The sequence below is a fragment of the Callithrix jacchus genome, chromosome 13, assembly GCF_049354715.1.
Source record: "Callithrix jacchus isolate 240 chromosome 13, calJac240_pri, whole genome shotgun sequence".
Lineage (NCBI taxonomy): Eukaryota > Metazoa > Chordata > Mammalia > Primates > Cebidae > Callithrix > Callithrix jacchus.
Window position 1 is genome coordinate 75,859,670 of NC_133514.1, and position 21,561 is coordinate 75,881,230.

Genomic DNA, 21,561 nt, shown 5'->3' on the forward strand with positions numbered 1-21,561 from the left:
AGCACAGGGCTAACTGGGGTGGGTTAACCAGTTTGAACATGAATTTTTTGTTTGTTTAGACTTCTGCCTTCTTCCCCTTCCCCCACTCCCAGCTCGCCCTCCCCTCTGCTCTCCCCCTGTGCACCACTGGCGATACAGCAGCACCAATTGGTAAAAATGAGACTGTGATGTTGTTGTGAGCCTCCCCAGAGTGGAGCCCTGCCAATGCTTGCCACTGATCCAGCGGCATGAACCTGCTCAACTGTGCAAAGTCACTCTAATTCCCTCCCTCTGTTTTTCTACCTTCTCCCCCAGGGGGCAACCACTGAAAGGAGTGACTACCCACCCATCAAGAGCTGGCAATTCGCTGCTATTAACCGTGACTGTGATTCCCAGTCCGCCTGGCAGTTCCTGAGAAAGGCCTGCAACGTCTCATATGCAGTAAAAGCTGTAAGATGCACCCTGGCCGGCACACTCGACCTGATGGATGTACAATCCTCAGGAACAGTAATGGATTGAGCACACTTGTGATTGAAGCAGGGAGAGGAGGCCCAGACCCCCACAAAGGGCCTGCTGATTTAACAGTCACTTTACATATAATTGAACTTTTCTTGTACCTGAAAGGCTCAAGGTGGTGGTGGAGGAAACGGAACAACAATGATTGAAGGAAAAAAGTCAATAAATACAAAAGGATTCCTCGTAGTGATGATCACAAGCCACAGTGTGGCTCTCAATCTATGATTACACATTCAGCTCATTCTGATTCAGGAATATTTGGCGAAGTATGCCCTTGTGGAGAAGCACTATTTGTTGGTTAAGAACCTAACATTCAGAGAGTTAACTTAATGCAGTTAATGACATCGCCATGTGAAGGAAGGGAACAAGAGAATTCCTTTGATGAAACTCTGGTGCCATTGAATGCATTGTATTATGCCTCAGTGGGAAAAAATACCTTCTGGTGAATTGCATATTTTAGACACTCATCGATAGAGGGAGCTGTACTTACAGAGGAATGAATAATGTGATAGCAGCTTGCAATGTTAATTGTGCCACTCTGTGGATATAGTTGAGCCAAAAGGAAAACAAATAAACCCAACCTCTTTGAATTTGAAGTACCTTCAAACTGTACCCTTATGCCTTATAGATTAGTAGTTGACAAACAAAACAGAATACAATAGCAAAGATCCCCATACTTGGAGGATTTCAGTGACTGGGGTGTTTTTGCAAGAGGGGGTTAAGAAAAATCAGTTTGTTTTCCTCTTTCATTTGGAAAAAATACATACAAAATTCACATGCTATGTAATCTCCTAAATGCATGGCCACAGAGCTGATATATGACCATTTTTTCTTATTGTAGTTTTTAGTCCAAATAATCAACCACTCTGTGTTGTGTAAGAGAAGTCAAAATGAAAACAAATACTCTTTTCAGGTTGCTGCAAATTACCCTGTGTAGACAGACCTGTTCAACCGCAGCTCACGATTCTGTGACTGTCCTAACATCACTCGTCTACATGCTGCCAGGCTGCAGATGGGAAGAGATCAGTATTAACAGGACAGACACAGAGGAAAGAACTCATTGAAGTGGTGGTCATGACAAAAGCAACATAATTAAATATGTTTTAATATATAAATAAATTCACTGCTTAAAAAATATGTTTAATGGGGCCCAGTGTGGTGGCTCATGCCTGTAATCCCAGTACTTTGGGAGGCTGAGGCAGGCGGATCACCTGATGTCAGGAGTTTGAGACCAGCCTGACCAACTTGGTGAAACCCCAGCTCTACTAAAAATACAAAAATTAGCTGGAGTGTGGTGGTGGGTGCTTGTAATCCCAGCTACTTGAGAGGTTGAGACAAGAGAATTGCTTGAACCCGGGAGGCAGAGGTTGCAATGAGCCGAGATTGCGCCATTGGATTCCAGCCTGGAAGACAAGAATGAAACACATCTCAAAAAAAAAAAAAAAAATTAGCTGGGTGTGGTGGCACACACCTGTTATCCCAGTTACTTGGGAGGCTGAAGCCAGCTCTACTTTGTGAAGGTGAACCACACGGAAACCCAATACAAGATGAAACATGTAAGAAGTTGAATCATACAGAGGAAAGAACACATCAAGTAACAAAATGCATTTGAGTGGTTTTCTCACTATTTTCTCCACTGACTCTCAAAACAGCTCAATGTGGTAGGGGTAACTCCATTTTACAGAGAAAAGAGAAAGTTTCCATAGCTATTATAAGAAGATATACATTTGGATATTACAGAAAACTATGAAGATTTCTGAGTCCAAATCAAGGAACCTAATGGAGATCACTTTACATTTATTATTGCTTAAGAATAATACGAATGAGAATAACTATCACATATTTTACTTTGATATAAATGCAATGTCAACTATTCAATTACTCCTAGGAAGTAATACACGTGAATAATTCCTGTGGAAAAGCTTCCATTCTTTTTACAATGTGCAATTATAATCGTGACAATGACAATAACAACAGATAATAATGAATGCGTATTGAATATTGAACTTCTGATTATCACACTATTCATTTGATGTGTGTGAACTTCAATTGGAAAACACCATAAGAAAAGACACCTGTGAACTAGGAAAGTAAAATTAAGAGAAGCTGAACTAACTGTGCTGAAGGTGGTTTTAATAATTCTTTTCCAAATAATTCCAGCAGAGCTTTACAGGTTTAATTTTAGATTAGTCAAAATTTATAAATGCAGCCTCATTGCAATCACTAGAGCTTCTTCTCATGGCAACATAGTATACATACCTTTTAGAAGCTTTTTACATAGGAAACCAATTTATCCAAAAGTAATATGTTCTCTTCATACCTTTTATTATTTTAAAACACTCCTTCCACTCTTCATTTTACCCAACCCAGACCAAAGTATGTATTGAAAAGACAAGGAATGTAAACAAAAAGCTGAGTGTATCGTGGTTAATAATATTTGAATGTCTTCGATTTGAGTTCCTTGATTCTTGCATAGAAAAATGTAAGGTTGCAAAGGCGATGAAATCAGAAGGTCTCCTTTGTTCCATCTCAGTAACTGCCCAACATTTACCATGTGTCACATTTGGGCGTGTATATGCATCTGTATGCATGAGTGCTGGCGTGCATACACACTTTGGTTCCTGGGATGAATGATTGAAGGATGACCTAAACCTCCTGGTGTAAACAAATTTTTCATCATACTGGTGTTCTAAGTACTGTAAAATCTCATTTATTTATTTTTCAGTGATTTGGAACTTCAATAATTGGGAAACAGGCCAGATAAAGTTTTCCTTTCCGTGATACATGAGAAAAGTTTTCATGAACTAGATTGCTAAAAACTTTTAACCTACTTAAGAAATCACCTAATATGCTGACACTTTATAACTACCAATGCACAGTTAAACAAGATTCATCTTACAGGAAACAAATAATTCTCATTTATAATAGAAAATATTCTGCAATGTTCTAAGAATCATTAATTCCTAGGATTAGAAGAGAACTTTGAGGCAATCTAATTCTGTGATTCCCAGGCCTAGCAAGTTACCAGGATCAGCTGAGGGGATTAGAAATTTTAGGTTCTTGGTATAGATTCTCAGTTCTCAACTCCCAGAGATTATGACTCTATAGGATGAGCCTTTAAAAATCAATACTATTTCACAGACTTCCAGTTGACGCTAACATTCAGCCAGACTTGTGGACACTGACTTGGTATAGTCCCCTACATAATGTAGAAATCCTTCTAAAGGTTTTTTTAGTAAGTAATTATTCTTATCTATTTGGAAATTTGAAATGAATCTTAGGTTTTCAGATATACTCTGTTGTTAAAAGTTGTTGGACTGTTGAGTTAGATATATATTTTTCCTCTTATGCTGAGCTGAAAAACCTACGTAGGGTTTCTAGAGCAGTGGTCCTCAATCTTTTTGGCACCAGGGACTGGTTTCCTGGAAGACAATTTTTCCATGGACCAGGGGGGTGGTCTGGAGATGATTCAAATGCATTACATTTATTGTGCACTTTATTTCTATTATTATATTTCTATTATTACATTGTAATATCTGAAACTGGATCCCTTCCTTACACCTTATACAAAAATTAACTCCAGGTAGGTTAAAGATTTAAACATAAGATCTAATACCATAAAAACCCTAGAAGAAAACCTAGGCAATACCATTCAGGACATAGGCATGGGCAAGAACTTCATGACTATAACACCAAAAGCAACGGCAACAAAAGCCAAAATAGACAAATGGGATCTAATTAAACTTAAGAGCTTCTGCACAGCAAAAGAAACAATCATTAGAGCAAACTGGCAACCAACAGAATGGGAAAAAATTTTTGCAGTCTACCCATCGGACAAAGGGCTAATATCCAGAATCTACAAAGAACTTAAACAAATTACAGGAAAAAACAACCCTATCAAAAAGTGAGCAAAGGATACGAATAGACACGTTTCAAAAGAAGACATTTATGCGGCCAACAAACATGAAAAAATGCTCATTATCACTGGTCATTAGAAAAATGCAAATCAAAACCACATTGAGATGCCATCTCACGCCAGTTAGAATGGCAATTATTTAAAAATCTGGGGACAACAGATACTGGAGAGGATGTGGAGAAATAGGAATGCTTTTACACTGTTGGCTGGAGTGTAAATTAGTTCACCCATTGTGGAAGACAGTGTGGCAATTCCTCAAGGATCTAGAAATAGAAATACCATTTGACCCAGCAATCCCATTACTGGGTATATTCCCAAAGGATTATAAATCATTCTATTATAAAGACACATCCACACGTACATTTATTGTGGCACTGTTCACAGTAGTAAAGACTTGGAACTAACCCAAATGCCCACCAATCATAGACTGGATAAAGAAAATGTGGCACATATACAACATGGAGTACTATGCAGCCATAAGAAAGGATGAGTTCATGTCCTTTGCAGGGACATGGATGAATTTGGAAGCCATCATTCTCAGCAAACTGACACAAGAACAGAAAATCAAACACCGCATGTTCTCACTCATAAGTGGGTGTTGAACAATGAGAACACAGGGATACAGGGAGGGGAACATCACACACTGGGGCCTGTCAGGGGAGGGGCCTAGGGGAGGGATAGCAGGGGGTGGGGAAATTGGGGAGGGATAGCATTAGGAGAAATACCTAATGTAGATGACGGGGTGACGAATGCATGGCACATGTATACCTATGTAACAAACCTGCATGTTCTGCACATGTACCCCAGAACTTAAAGTATAATAAATAAATAAAAATAAAATAATAATACAACTCACCATAATGTAGAATCAGTGGGAGGTCTGAGCTTGCTTTCCTGCAACTAGACAGTCCCATCTGGGAGTGATGGGAGACAGTGACAGATCATCAGGTATTGGATTCTCATAGGGAGCCTGCAAGCTAGATCCCTCACATGGGCAGTCCACAATAGGGTTTGCGCTCATATGAGAATCTGATGCTGCCACTAATCTGACAGGAGGTGGAGCTCAGGTGGTAATGCGAAGGATGGGGAGCAGCTGTAAATACAGATGGAGCTTCACTCTCTCTCCTGCCACTCAACTCCTGCTCTGCAGCCCTGTTCCTAACAGACCATGGACTAAAGAAAACTAAAATACCAGTTTTAATGCTTTCTAAAATCACAGTAGTCTTTTAGCAGTCACAGTGCAGTGTTGGGTCCCTGTTCAGCTTCTAGCTGATTATTAATATAGATCTTTTTTAAAAAAACAGTTGTTTTCAAGCCAAGTTTTTCCTATCCTATATGTCTTCTGATTAAGATATTTTAAATAGCTTTGCATGACTATTTTTAACACTTTTGTCCTCTACTGATTTAGACAATTCGTTTCCAGTTAGCAATTGTTAATTGAATTCCTACTATGTTCCACGTGGTGCTCTAAGGATTGTAGAAAATTATGAAACAGGAGGAGTAAATTCCTTGTTCATCGTGGTACTTAATTCCACCCTAGTGGAGACACTATGGAAGCCATCACAAGCTTTGAGGCAGAGTAGTCTAGTTGTTATGGGTGTACACCTCTTATCTTAGCTAAAGTGAAATGCCTGGTTTCAGCTGTTCTAACTGGGGCTGACCTTTTTGCTCCTTGGGTTTTTTTGTTTGTTTGAAAGCCTGGGCTCTGTTGCCCAGGCTGGTGTAGTGTTGTGATCTCAGTTCACTGCAACCTCTGCCTCTCGGGGTCAAGAGATTTCCGGCTAATTATAATTTTTTTTTTTTTTTAGTAGAGACAGGGTTTTACCACGTTGACCAGGCTGGTCTCTAACTCTGGACCTTAAGTGATCCTCTGGCCTCGGCTGCCCAAAGTGCTAGGTGAGCCACCATGCTGGGTCTCTTTGACCCTTTTTAGCATTATTTATAAAACAGGGATAAAACTAACAAGACCTAAGGCATCGGTATCTTTAATTTTCAGAATTAAAAGACATAATACATGTAAAGCATTTAAAACAGTGCTAAGTAAGTGCTAATTATTACCACCATCATCGTCATCATATTCATTATTCTCCTCATCCTCATCCTCCTTATCATCAGTATTATCTGTTCCTTTATGGAATTTGCAGGTTTGACAAGCAGGTGGCCTATGTCCCCATCCAAATGTTATTACTCAAAGATAATGGAGAGTTGTACTTCAGTTGCTTTGATATGTTAATTATGCTAACTCCTTCTTTCTGAAATACTAAATCACTGGGATTTTTACTTAATTCTCTACACAGGATCTTTGGGAGTGTATGTTTTTGAAAGGTATATATTTGATTAAACAAAAAAATAAGCAGTTTTGAAGTAGCAAAGTGATCCGGAATACATAATCATTATTCCATGTTTCAGAAGCCAAGTTAATTTCGAGTTAAGAGTCATCAGACCTGGATTTAAATCCTCTGCCTTGTCTTATGTTTATTTCCTTGGGCTGGCTCTAAGCCTCAGTTGCTTCATCTGTAAAGTGGGAATAATGGTATCCTCTTACAAGAATGTTGTGAGGGTTAAATAAAAGTCATCTGGGGGTAAAAGGAAAATAAATGCCTTCTACTTGTAACAAAAACCACCTTGGAGAGCCAGTCCCTCCAGAGAATGAAAGGCCTTTTGTGCTGTGACACCTTGAAAGACGAATGTCTCTGCATACTGAAGGGGGAAATATTGATACTTGCAACATAATGCAGTAGGATGAAGCTATGGAAAATGAAAAGAAGTTTTGACTCTTTCCCATGTCCTCCCAATTTCAGTGGACTTTACTAAACTCATGATAACTTAGTATTGCATAAAAGCAGTAAATGGGCAGTTTCAAATCTGAAGGTACAGCAGAAATGTATGGGAATGATTTGGGAGGTAGTAAAGGCCAGGAAAACACAAGCTCCAGGGATTCATGGACATGAGGTATGGGAGTCAGTTCAGGCTGTGATAAAAAAAATACCATAGACTGTGTGGCTTGAACAACAGAAAATGATTTTTCATAGTTTTGGAGGCTGAAAAGTGCAAGATCAGAGTGCTAGCAGATTCTGTTCCTAGTGAGGGCCCACTTCCGCCTCACATGGTGAGGGGGCAATGAGAGAGAAAGAGAGAGAGAGAGAGACAGAGCACACATGTGTGGGTGCTCTCTTGTCTCTTCTCATAAAGCCACTAATTCCATCATGAGGGCTCCACCCTCATCACCTAATTACCTCCCAAAGGTCCCATATCCAAATACTATCTAATTGGTTGATTACGGTTTCAAGGTATGAATTTTTGAGGAGCAGGCCCAAACATTTAGACTATAGCAAAATAGTTTTGGTTTTCCACAGGCCATAGGATTATAGGGGTTTGTAGCAATTTCTTTACCAGATCTGTTAAGCCTCCAGCTGAAATCTGGGTTACATAGGAATAAAACATTTATATATTTCAAAATTGATAAATAATAGCTATTATTATTATGTGGAATTATTAACTTTACAAAGTACTCATTTGAAAATTCATCTTTGGAATTTTAGAATTTTTACTGCTTAGAAGCCTTGCAGATACCATATGTTACACTGCCTATAAATAGCCAGACTGTTGATTGCATAAGCACATTTAACAAAAATGTAAAACCACTGAACTTCCTACAACAATATTGACCCAGATCTCATTCATAAATATAACCTACTTACTCTCTTTGCTGCGAGCTGCCTCTGTTAAGGTAGTCACCAAATCTTATGATATCCAAGTCACCAAATTTCATGGTATCCTTGACTCTTCCATTTTCTTGCTGTATTCTATAGTTTCTAGAGCTGTAATATTTCCTAAATCTTTCTCTTCATTCCAGCTGAGCTGCCATCAGCTTGATTCAGCTGGGTTGGTTCTCCCTTAAGCTGTTGCAAAGTGGTGGCTCTGCTTTCTGATCCCCCATCCTCATCTAATCTATACTACATATTTTGTCAAATGAATTTTAGCAAAGCCAAACATTAATAAATCGACTACATCAGTCCTCTTCTTAAAAACCATTGAATTCCCAATTGCCTATCATATTATAACCTCTCTTCCCCCTTTCTCTTTTTTTCTCCTATCAGTAAATGTCTTCCTGGAATTTCATTTGAGGGATATAAGAGTTTATGAGTCCAGATCTGGAAAAATGTGAAAGAGGAATTTCAGATGGAAACTGCTCAGATTATGGGGAAGAAGTAAACAGAGGTACATCCCTCCTCTCCATGTCATCGGCCTGGCCAGAAGGAGGCTTTGAAAGTCAGCTAGCCTTCCCTAAACTTCCAGAATGCTACCCAAAACTCCCTCAGGAGAGCTGCTACCCTTCTCTTAAAATTTTCCAGAGAAGTAAACTCCCTTGAGAGTTTGTTCCAGCTGATTTGCTGTTGTATTTAGGTTTCTTTATCATAGCTGTTCTTGGTAATTACACAGCAGCTTTCATCAGAAGAGCCTTTAAATAGACCTGATAATGCCTCTCTGAGGTAGGTAAACACAAAGTATCATTATCCCCATTTAACAGATGAAAGACTAGAGGAAAAGGGGCTTGGACACCTTTTCCAGTGCTGCAGGATGGGTTTCATTTCCTCCATTTCACACAGGAAACATCTCTAGGGTTTTCTCACACAGCTCTTCTGTGGCTCTCAGGTGTGGCTGAAAATGCCTTACTTGCCAGAGTCTGACTTTGCCCCCTCCCCTTCTTAGTCCCACACAGAGTCTGGCTATGTGGTGACTGGAGAATGGCTGGTCATATGCATTATTTCGTTTTCCTAATGTGGAAGTAACTTTAATATTTGTTTGATCATATCATAAAGATAATACATGCTCACTGAAAAAAAACTCTGACTATACTTAAAAGCAAAAAGAACTTAGTACATAGTAGGTGCTCAATAAATGCTTGTTGTATACATAAAGATATGATGGAAAAAAAGAAGGACTAGGGCCTGGCCTAGTATCTCATGCCTGTAACCCCAGCACTTTGGGAGGTCAAGGTGGGTAGATTAGTTGAGGTCAGCCATTCGAGATCAGTCTGGCCAACATGGTGAAACCCCAAAATTCAAAAACTAGCTGGGCTTTGTGGCGTGCACCTGGTCAAGAACACTGGCCTAGACAAATATAAATCCCAGCTACTCAAAAAGGGGAGGTAGGAGAATTGCTTGAACCCGGGAGGTGGAGGTTGCTGTGAGCTGAGAACACATCACTGTACTCACTCCAGCCAGGGTGACAGAGCAAGACTCCATCTCGAAAACAAAACAAAACAAATAACAACAACAAAAAAGAAGGAATAGGTCAGAAGACTAAAAGTCACTTGTAATCCCACTATCCAGGAAGATGTTACAGATTCTTTATACCCTTTTTTCCCCTTACTTGTTTTGAGGTTCAGCCAGTGGGGGTGGAGGTGTCAAAAGGCAACTGGGAAAAAGGAAAAAGTGACATTTCTGAACCACAAGGTGGAAGTTAGAGAGCCATATACTGGGGAAAGGACCTTCATATCAACCAACTCTCAAATCTAAGCTGCTATTTTTACTATGTACTGCCCCAGACATTCCACCTTTTATCTCTGCCTGAGCATGTCCAAATAATCAGTCTTTCTCTTGTTACATTATCACATTCATCATTTTTCTTTGGATGTCTCTGCTTATTTTTGTTCTTTAGGTCTAGTGTTGTCTCACAGAATGGCAGACTACCATGATAGAGTATAATGTTTACCAAACTTCAGTTATCAGTACAACAGAGGACTTTCATTAGTTTTGCCATATCTACACATTTTGAAATTATTTACTAAATATTTTATTTAAAACTGCTCACTTAAAAAGTGCTTTCTTAAAAATCCCAGGCTATTCTAGTGGTTCCCAATGTTGGCTGGGGGAGCTTTTATAAGCTGTAAGAATTTCTCAGGGATTCTGATTCAATGATCTGTACTGAGACCTGGCATCGTGTGTGTGTGTGTGTGTGTGTTTTAAGTTTTCCAAGTGATTCTATTAATAACATGTAACCAGTATTGAGAACCACGGTTCTAAGCAATTATATTTACTAAATCGTGGGCTTCATGGGTTAATTATCTCTAACACACATTAAAACATAACAATACCTAACTTATTATAAATGTTAAAATGATTTCTTATGTACCATCTGAAATTGTCTCACTACCAGTGGCGGATAAATCCTACTTGGGGACTCACTGTAATAAATGGAAGAAACCAGGACTTGAATATCTGAAGCTCTGAAAACCTGTTACATTCCAACTCTGCCACTTCCTGTCTGTGTGACCATGTGAAGATCAACATATTTATTGGATATAGCTTTACACATTACAATTTTAATTAGCCATCTTCCCACCACTTCACTTCTCATCCCACCCCTGTGGCTCCCATGGGTCCTCCACAATTCTTCCAGAATGTTACCATGTCCTCTCGCATACAGTTAGGGTAGTTGGCTTATGCTTTGCCACATTCCTCGGCACCAAACTTGCAGACTGGCTGGTGATGGCAGAGGCTGATATAACAAAAAAGTCTTAAGACTTTTATCTGAATCCATGAAATAAAGCCCACCCCAAGGATCAGGATGGGTTTATCTTTATATTATACACAGCACTTGACACTTTATTCTTGGTCCCTTGCTTCATGACGGACAATGGCTTTCAGCCAAGTTTATACTCACTGCATTTCTCCCTTCCCCACCTCCCAGATTAAAGCTTCCTTTAGTAACTTGAAGCAGTTGAATATCTTCTTTGCTTGATTACCTATATAATCCCTAATTCTAATACCTAGTACTTAGCACCTTTCTTCTGAAGAGCATAAATTGCAATGGAAATAGCATCTCATTAATCCTCCCCACATCCCTGTGAGGAAGTTTTGTGGCAAGCATTAGCTCTCAGACTAATCCTCCTGCCTGCAAGTAGGATGCAGGGTCCTGCTGCTCTCTAACACAGATGCTTGCTACTGAACAAGCTGATGGTGACAACAATATGTGTGTGACAGGAGAAAGCTCTTCTCTTTCTATGCAGCCTGTCACAGTGGAGTCATTCAACCTCTGTATAGTCTAGTGACGAAAGGAGACAAAGCATTACTCTCAGGTTAGTGATGGACTCGTAAGTAATGCCTGCATATAAACTCCAAATAAAGCCCAATTATTAGACTTTGCTGCCTCCTGAGAGCCAATCTCATTACTGAGTCTTCGCCCTCTCTTTTTCTCCCTCCCTCCCATCTGGCTGGCTTTTGGAAGAGATAAGAGTGACTTGTTGACCTAAGGAAACGTTGGCACCTCCAGCAGAAGAAAAAGTGCAGAAAGACACCAAGGTCATAAAATAATAAAGAAAATTCAAGGTCAGAAGGATGCAACATCTTTTCATTAAAATTATGCCTCTGAGAGAGTGGGACATAATGGCACAAATGAATATTTTGACAGCAACATGACATTCTGAAGAAAGGAGTTCAGCCATTCAAGATGATGCTGAGAGGGACAACAGCCTCTGATCGAAAGCCCGATTACATTCATTACTCTAACTCCAGGGAGAGGTTCCTCACGGGGAAACTGTGAGGCTCGTTCAGAGGAACTGGAGCCAGCCTCCTGCCAACCAGGCTGTTTCCAGTGGGAGAGTCACTGCGGGAGTGGCCACGCAGGGAGACAGTGAGAAAAGTTAGTAACAGGATAGATTTCTCCAGGCTTCTCCTGGAATATTCATGGTGACAAATAGGTGCCCATTTTCAAGAAGGGAGTTTCAGTGGATTCCTTCTAAAAGGACTCAACATTTATTTTTAGGGAAAGAAAAATGCTATGAAATAATCCCGGGGTAAAGATAAAAGAAGAAGGTTTTCCTTGTTTTGGGGTAGATCTGCAGCAAGGGAGTGAGGCAGGCCCCGCCTGGTGTGTGTGCTGTGGAGACAATGAGGTGTGGTTTGTGGGATCCTGCTTAGGGACACCCTGCTGCTGTGGGTGAAATGGAATCTCTTAGCTTCCTCTGCTTTTCCTCTGTCTCCTTGTAGGGAGCCAGTTCTTTCTGTTCTTTGCTGTATCACCAACCCTCCAGGGACTATGGTACTACAATGAACCCAGGTGGAGGGCTCCAGGGTGTCTAGGAAGCCCTCCAAGGTCATCCCCTGCTGGAAAAAGCATTCACAGAAGCCTGAGACCCACCCAATCAGCCAATTCAGAGCAGTATTCTTTTCATTATCAGGTCCTTGACTTGTAGCAACAAATTATTCTGAAGAGTTTACCATATTCTCTGAAGCTGAATTGTGGACGCTATACTGTGTGGCTTGAATTATTCTGTAAATTCTCTAGTGCAGTAGGGACACAAATTTCATCTCTAGGAAATCAATGCTCCAGAATTTGGTAATTTCAACAACTTTTCCTATGACTCATTTCCCTTTTTCTCATATCAATTAATTAGATTTCTTTTAATTTTGCAACAAAATTTTCCCTAACTTATCTTTTCATAAATTACTATCAGTATTTTCTCCTATTTTTTATAAACATGTAGCAAATTAAAAAAAACGGAAGCAACTCTTTTCATGATTTTCAAAATGTGGTCCAAAATTTACTGGTAGGAAGACTACCTATGATGCTTGCTAAACATGCAGGTTCTGGGGACCTCATTTCAAATCAATTCATTTAGAATCTCTGGGGTGGAGCTAAGGAAGATATATTTTGTTAAATAGCTCTATGGCTGCTTTTTTAAAAAGCTACTGGTCTAGGCAAGCAAGATTTTCTAGAATTGAGGAAAAAAGATCTGCATTTTTTTCTCTACTAGCTTTACATTACTGGAAGAGCTATTAATAACACTGCTGACTTGGATAAGTGTTCAACTGCCTAGATAACTTTGCTTGTATGGATCTAGTTGAAAAGTAATAGTTCAGTTAATTTCCTTGTTTTCTAATTTTGTGTCCTTGTCTTGGGCCTTGTTATGAACTAAACTGTGTTCCCCCCAAATTAATTGTTGAAGCCCTAAACCCCAATGTGACTACACTTGGAGATAGAGCCTTTAAGGAGGTAATTAAGGTTTAATGAGGTCATAAGGGTGGGGCCCTAATCCAATATGACTGGTGTCCTTATAAGAAGAGGAAGAAACAGCAGTAGATCTTCTCTGCAGGCATAAGCACAGAGAAAAGTCCATCTGAAGATAGAGCAGGAAGGCAACTGTCTGCAAACCAGGAAGAGAGGCTCATCAGAAATCAACCCTGCTGGCACCTTGATCTTGAACTTCCAACCACCAGAAATAGGGGACATTAAAATTTTTTAAAGCCACTCAGAGACTTCAGTGATTAGAGTTTCCTTCCTACACACACACACACACACACACACACACACACACACACACAAATGTGAAACACTTTCCAAAAAATCTTTCTAAGGTGAGATTATTCCTTCTATTAATAGGTAAAAAATAATAATAATAAAAAAATAAAAAACTACTGTTGCCTGGAAGTTGGACTGTCAGTTTGATTACATTGACAGAAGGCTCTAGGGGCTCTTTCCTTCACAAGAGGTCCTGGGATAGATTTTTACCTAGACTACTTGCTGTTGGTTTCGTTTGCTTCTCCTTAACCCTGGAAAAATTCCAAGCCTTAAATTTATTTGAGTGCAACAGGAGTGGTTTTTAAATATTTCAGTTTTGCAGTGCCTATTTTCTCCATGCCAATTAAAGTTTGTCAGGATTCTAGGTATTCTGAAGTGACTTCCTAGCATTAGGTGCCTTCTCTATGTGACTAAAATTTCTGCCAAGGGAAGAAGAGATCTTCCAAAGACAAACACATGTGACTAATTTCTGGAGGTTTTCTGCATTCTTGGAATTTGTTGAAAATGCAGTCTAAAAGCTGTCAAATTATCGCATACTTTTGATAATACCTTGTTTCCCTGAAATATAAAGAAATCCACACTACAATCTCTACCACCTTGCACTCACAGCTGTCACGGTGGCCCAGTCTTCTGTCTAATGTAACAGAGATGGAAATCTTTTCAGAGAAAGCAAGAATTTGATTGTTCATAAAGATACATAACCAAAATAGAAATTGTTCTATCTAGCAGCATAAACATGAAGCCCAGGAAATAATTTGTTGGCCAATCTTCCATGTCCACACACTAGAAGTGACAGTGAAGTAACGGTACCCAACTTACTAAAAGAAGTAAAAGTAATTTCTCTTCAAAAGCAGCAGCAGCAGCAGCAGCAGCAGCAGCAGCAGTTTTTCTCTAAGGAAAACTGCCAGGAGACTGTAGCAAAGGAAAGATGAAACCAGATGAATTATTCTGACGATAAATTTAGCTTTTTCGTGTCAGAATCTGCTTGGTTATATGAGTGGTAAAGTCCTCCATTGAATCTCAGCCTTGACTAAAAATCCTGTGCTATGCTGTTTCCTGCTGATCCCCACAAGGAACGTTTTAAACTGAGAGCTGCTGTTTTTTTGTTTTGTTTTCTTTTGCCATGCAGTACTTTTTCTTTTTCTACAGTGCTTCTTATCAGTTATCATGTCTTGGAAGTCAAAAAACTTTCACCTCATATTCAGAAGATAATTTTTGTATTAACATTGCTTGAAAAAATATTTATGTGTCTTAAAAAAATTTAAGCAAATAACTAAAGTGATGAAAATATTTTCCTTGAAATGGAAGGTTTGCTTATCCAAGTCCAGACTATCATTTGAGAAATATAGTGCCCAGGTCAACAAAGCCAAATCACACGAAGCCATGATCACATGAAGAGAAAAACAATACCAAAATCAATCACAGATATTTTCCTCTGCCACGCCAAATACTCAGATTCTGAATAATAGTCATATGTGTCAGGTAAAAGTATCCAGAGAATTTTTCACTCTACATCTGCCTGTATTTTCTTTTCATTTTTGCAAATAGAGTATTCCTGCAGAAGGTAGCCCCAGCTGTGATCTAAGTACCACAAGAAGTCCTATGATGCTTACAGGATATTTATAACTGAATCATAAATAGACAAATAGCACAACTAAGAAAAAGTGGCCAAAGAATTTGAATTGAATCTCGATAAAGCTAGTCAGTGTGATTCTGCTATGGGTTTTCTACATTTTCTGCTTGCATAAATCTCCCTCTTACTTTTGTATTTTGTTGTTGTTTGTTTGTTTTTAGAGATGGTGTCTCGCTCTGCTACCCAGGCTGGAGTGCAGTGGCAAGATCATAGCTCACTGCAGCCTCAAACTCCCGGGTTCCAGCAGTTCTCCTGCCTCAGCCTCTGAGTATCTGGGACTATAAGCATACACCACCAGGCCCAGAGACAGTTTTCAAAATAGATATTCAAGTGGCCAATAAGCACACAAAAAGATGCTTACATGATTAGCCATTAGGGGAATGCAAACCACCATGAGATACTACTTCCCATCTATTTAGATGGTTATAATGAAAAAGACAGATGAATATTGGTGAGGATGCGGAGCAATTGGAGCTGCCAGAAATTTCTGGTGTGAATGTAAAATGGTGAAAAACCATCTGGCAGTTCCTCAAAAGGTTAAATATTTGTTTAATGTTAACTGAATTACCATATGAGACAGCATTCCCACTCCTAGGTATATGCATACCCAAGAGAAATGAAAACATATGTCCACACAAAAACTTGTATAGGAATGCTCAGGGCAGCATTATTCATAATAGAAAAAAGTAGAAACAACCTACATGTCCATGGATAAATAACAAAATGTAGTTTATCTGTACAATGAAATATTAGTCAGCCATAAAAATAAATGAAGTACTGTTACCTGTGACAACATAGACAAACCTTGGAAACATAATACATAAAAGAAGCCATTCAAAAAAACCCACATGTTGTATAATTCTATTTATATGCATTTTACAGAGTAGGCAAATCTCAGGTGACAGAAAGTAGCTTAGTTGTTACTTAGGGCTGAGAGTGGGGAGGATGATGGTGGTGGTGAGGGAATGATTGGTGACTGCTAACAAATATGGGTTTTCGGGGGAGGAATTGATTAAAATGTTCTAAAATTGTGGTGATGGCCACACAACTCTGTGCATACGCTGAGAACCATTGAATTATATACTTTAAGTGGGTGAATTGTATAGTATGATAATTGCATCTCAATAAAGCTGTTCAATGTGAAACTACCATAGGTTTTCTAGATTTTCTGATTGTGTGAATAGATCAAAAGGATGGAATAAAATTCCAGGATTGGCCTGGGCTCTGTACATCACTCAAAGGTGGATAAAATGAACATGAACTTAAAATGATGACTACAATGGATAATGCTTCAGAAGAAGCATAATCATGATCAGAACACCGTCAGGACTCATGCTGTGGAAATTCAACTCTAAACATTTTGTATGGAAGTGGAATTCCTAACAAGTGAACAGAAAGGCAAGTAGCTATAAATGGACCTATTCCTATAAAAATCAAAGCTATCAGTCATTGAATATTCATAGCCAGGTACTATACTAAACGATGTACATATATTATTTCAACATTTAGAATTGCCCTAATGAAGCGAGTATTATGATGTGCATCTTATAGGTAAGGAAACTGAAAATAGGTTAAGCAAATTACCCAAGGAGAAGTAGCTTGTAAGTGGTAGAGGTGAGATTTGAACTAGCATTTGTTTAACTTTCAGGTCTTAATTATTACACAATACAGCTGTTTAAGATATCTGCATTATAACCTTCTCTCTCTCTCTCTCTCTCTCTCTCTCTCACACACACACACACACACACACACACACATCATTTTGGAGTAAATGCTTAGAAGAGGGAGATTACAGGAATTGCCACTGACAATGGTGGCACAGTTGCTATAGTAACCAATCCACCAAATTCATCTGTGCTACTGGGCACACACTTCTGCCTCTGTAATACACCCATACTGACTGGGATCTCTCACTGTATCAGTGAACTCCTGTTAATGCATATGAAATAGAAAGTGGTGAGGGCCTAGTGTACACCTGATAGCATTAAAGTGTTTCCTTCAAAGTTTCCCCCTCTGACTTACAGGTTTACATTCCTCCTTTTAATCCTATTGTTTTGCATAGGATGCTCTGACGTGATTGGTTTTGAGGGGTGCTCAAAATCAGAGCCAAACAGTCCTCTGTTGTTTTGTTCTAAGCAAGATTTACAAATATGACTATTTTCTTTTTGGGTGACAAATTGACCCTCCCAGCTCAAATAATTCCTCAGTGCCAGATTGTAAACTGTGGACCATCCCACCCTGATCCTAACATTCAAAACAGACCTTTATTTGATAAAAACACATCTCAGAAATCACTCTATGGAAAATTTGAAACTAGCACCCAACAATATGCAATTGGACTGTGCGCAGACGTGCACACACACATACACACACACACTCACACACATCCATCCATCTCTCCATATTTTTCAACAATGCCTCTACATTTTCAAGGACTTTTTCTTCTCAGATATTTCTGCTTTCTCTCTTCCTCCTCTTCTTCATTTCATTGGCCTCGCCTGTCTTCAGAGGCACCTGAAGGCACATAAGGCAGGGAAGTGAAACCGACTGTAATTCTTCAGTTCACTTCTCTGCAGCCTCCAGTGAGCCAGTCTCCATACGGTGGCCCAGCTGAGCTCTGAAGAAGTTCAGAGTCCCCCGCGCAGGTGCAATTTACCAATCCCCTCACAGGAGCTCTGGGAGCAAGGAAGTCAGACGTGTACATGTGAAAAGCTTTGGGAGCAGCAGAAAAGAAGTTCTCTAAGCTTAAGTTTAGGAGATTAAAAAGAAGAGGAACTCTCTTCTATGAAAGGAAGAGATGAAAGACATTTATAACTCAACCAGCCCTCATTTCCCTTTTGAATAATGAAATATAAATTGCTGAGAGCTGTCGAAAATTCTAATGTTCCCACTTTCTTATGATGCCCTTGGTTTCACCTTTGGTTCTAATGTTCCCACTTTCTTCTGATGCCCTTGGTTTCACCTTTGGTTCCCTTCAACTTTATTCTTCTGGTGTTAAGTTTATTCTTGGTTCCCTTCAACTTTATTCTTTGGTTCCCTTCAACTTTATTCTTCTGACTATTTCTGTGCTATCAATGATATTACGAATATGTCCTGGTATTTTCTTGAGAGACAAAAGTGCATTCAGGTTAATTTTGCTAAATGTGTGTTTTAAAATTAATAACATACAAATTTAAAACAGCATTTTATGTTTAGTTTTTCTACAATCTCAGCTAATCTTTCTCCAAACCCTGGGAAATATTTAGAACTATAATTATTAACCCATTTTACTGCTGCAGGACTTGGCTAAAGTGGATCCAGGCCATTCATTTAGGTTTATGATTCCAAAGGCAGCAGTGTTTCCATACTAGTATTGGTTCTTTTTTCAGTTCAACTGAAAAACATGCTGGTTTTTCCATTTTAAAATGTATTTATATGGCTGGGTGTGGTGGCTCAAGCCTGTAATCCCAGCACTTTGGGAGGCTGAGGTGGGCAGATCACGAGGTCAGGAGTTCAAGACCAGCCTGGCCAACATAGTGAAACCCCATCTCCACTAAAAAATTAGCAGGATGTGGTGGCAGGCGCCTGTAGTCCCAGCTACTTGGGAGGCTGAGGCAGGAGAATCGCTTAAACCTGGGAGGTGAAGTTTGCAGTGAGCCGAGATCACGCCACTGCACTCCAGCCTGGGCGGCACAGCAATATTCTGTCTCAAAAATAAGTAAAATAAATTAAAATGTATCTATGCAATAAATAATTCTCAGCAGGGCCTACAACTTCCTCTATGATTTGGACAACACTTCTTGCCACAATTGTAGCCCACATACATTTTTTTTTTTTTTAGTTCCTGGAAGGTACCAAGCTCTTTTCTGCCTGGGAGCTTTTGCACGTGGTCTTCTCACAGACTTTCCAATTGCTTACTTTGCCTTCTCCCCAGGCCCATTACTCAAAATAGCTCACTTTTCATGCCTCATCTTATAGCTTTTCTGCAAAGAAATTCTTCTCCAGTCCCACAGATAAGGTTACAGCTGTCTATTATAGGGTGTCCCAGCCCATGACACTTTTCTCTTGTATATTATGTATTGCCAGTGTGATTATTTTGTGCCATTACTTACTCTTTCTTTTTTTCCTGTAAATTGCATGCAGTCAGAAATCTGTCTGCGTTGTTCAACTCTGTATTTCAGAGCTTAGCTCAGAACATTATGTACCATATATGTTCAATACAAATTTGGGGGATATTCCACAGCACAGCTTATTAGCGACAAATTGCAATGTATCACTCCAGGTTTCCACTATTAGTGTGACAGAGTCATGGACATGCATTTAGAAAGCTATCAGAGGTCCTGAAGTTCTCCCTGCTTCTCAGGTCTGTTGCCAGATCAAATTACAGTGGGAATTAAGGATTTTGCAACAAATGAAGTTATATTTTTGTCTCCTTATACTCACATAACTGGCTGTCCCCTTTGAACTCTGACACTTCTGAAACTATTGCATTGCCTAACATTGATGGGTTTAAAAACAATCTTATTAACTCAGATTACAGATACATAATTATTGAACTGAATGTAATATAGGTGGTGCAGTACTGTGATTGACATTTTTTCTTGTGAAATATTTTCTTCCTTTTGAGAACCGACTTTTTTTTTCTTTTTAATGGAACTCTGTCTATAACTCTAAATTATATAAGGTCGGGTATGCCAGGATTTAAGCATTTCTGGATTTGTACTTATCTTAATTTGTAAATATTGAACATCTAATTTCCAGTCTTTAGAACCTTCTTGCCTATCTTCTTTTTCTTCCTTTTTAAAGATAGCTCACATTCTTAATAACTTGATAACCCATGTTTCCTTGCATTTTTGTTACTTCTTGATTTTCTTCTTTTTCTCATTGCCCTGTATTTTATCTTTTTATTGTAGGCATTCCCTAGTACCTTTCTGCTTTAATGCTAATGCTGCAAATAGCTCTAATCCTATTTCTATGAATATTATTTGTGAATAGATAAACCTCTCTGCTATTACAGTAAAATGAACACACTCACTATATCATCTATATTAAAACAGATAGCCTTTCTCTGGTTATGTCACCCTCCTACCCATATCAAAATAGTGTTTTTGTTTTGTTTTGTTTTAAAGAAATCATAATTTGTAATTCACATATTGTGAATTATCTTCAAAATTAATGGAAAGGACATGGAAAATGAACATATTTTCTGAATTCTAAATGAATGAGAGAAGACAAATATTTATGATCTAACAATTGCTAAAATGATTTTCTTGAAACAAAATATAAATAGGAATAAATAAGAGTAGTCTTATTTTATGCTATTAAAATATACAGACATTTTTATAATTCCAGTTTCTACCTGGTTATTTAATCATCTAAAAGTATCACCAACATCAACAGTTTTTTACTGTCACAAAAACAAATCTGACACCCCTTTAGTACTCCAGTGCACAGAAATCCAGGGAAAACAACTTTTGGTTCAAATTTAAGCTTCAAGGTTTTGGGGTTTTTTAATAGTTATTTTTCATAGTTAAACTGAATATTCTTTAAAGTGCATTGGCTCATTCCATTTTTTAGTAAGTCAATATCATAGTGCCAAATCTCAGCAACTTCTTATTATTTAACCCCTTAATTCAGAGCTAATAATAAGTGCTGTAGACCAGAAGGATAGAATACTGGCTTTCTAATGTCTTCCCGTCATTCTTCATTGGTTGAGTTGCTTAAAGAAGATGGCAGGGGCTTTTAATGACTTCTGTGGTGTGGTAAAACAGAAGTGGAAGTTGTAGATTAGAGCCTGGCTTTTACAGATGCCACATCTCCTATACACATTCATAAAGGCAGAGTATTCCCCAGGTGATAAGGACCTCTGACTCAACACTATTCAGATGATTGGGTAAATTACTTATCTTTTCTAAATCCCAGTTCTCTAATCTTTAACAAGGTTACAGCATCTTTGAAAGGGTGCTGTAAAGATTAGAAACACTGTAAGTGATAAGTCAAGCTTGTGGTAGTTCCTCAATCAGTGATAAGTACTATTATTATTGGCAACAACAGGTTGTGTATATGTTTGCATATGTGTAATAATCTTTAAAATTACCTGTATTTTCATTGCACATTAGCTTTGTTGATTCACACTACATGAGCCAATATTAAGTTTCTATCTCAATTACATTAAAGACCAATAGCAATTTGTTACGAACTCACATTTTTGGATTAAGGTCAGGCACTGAGT

General features: G+C 38.7%; 1 protein-coding gene across 1 annotated transcript in view; it reads right to left on the reverse strand.

Moving 5' to 3' along the window:
• Nucleotides 1-21,561, reverse strand: part of KLHL14 (kelch like family member 14) — a 96,753-nt gene that overhangs the window by 68,484 nt on the left and 6,708 nt on the right. The gene's annotated exons all lie outside the window — the stretch shown is intronic.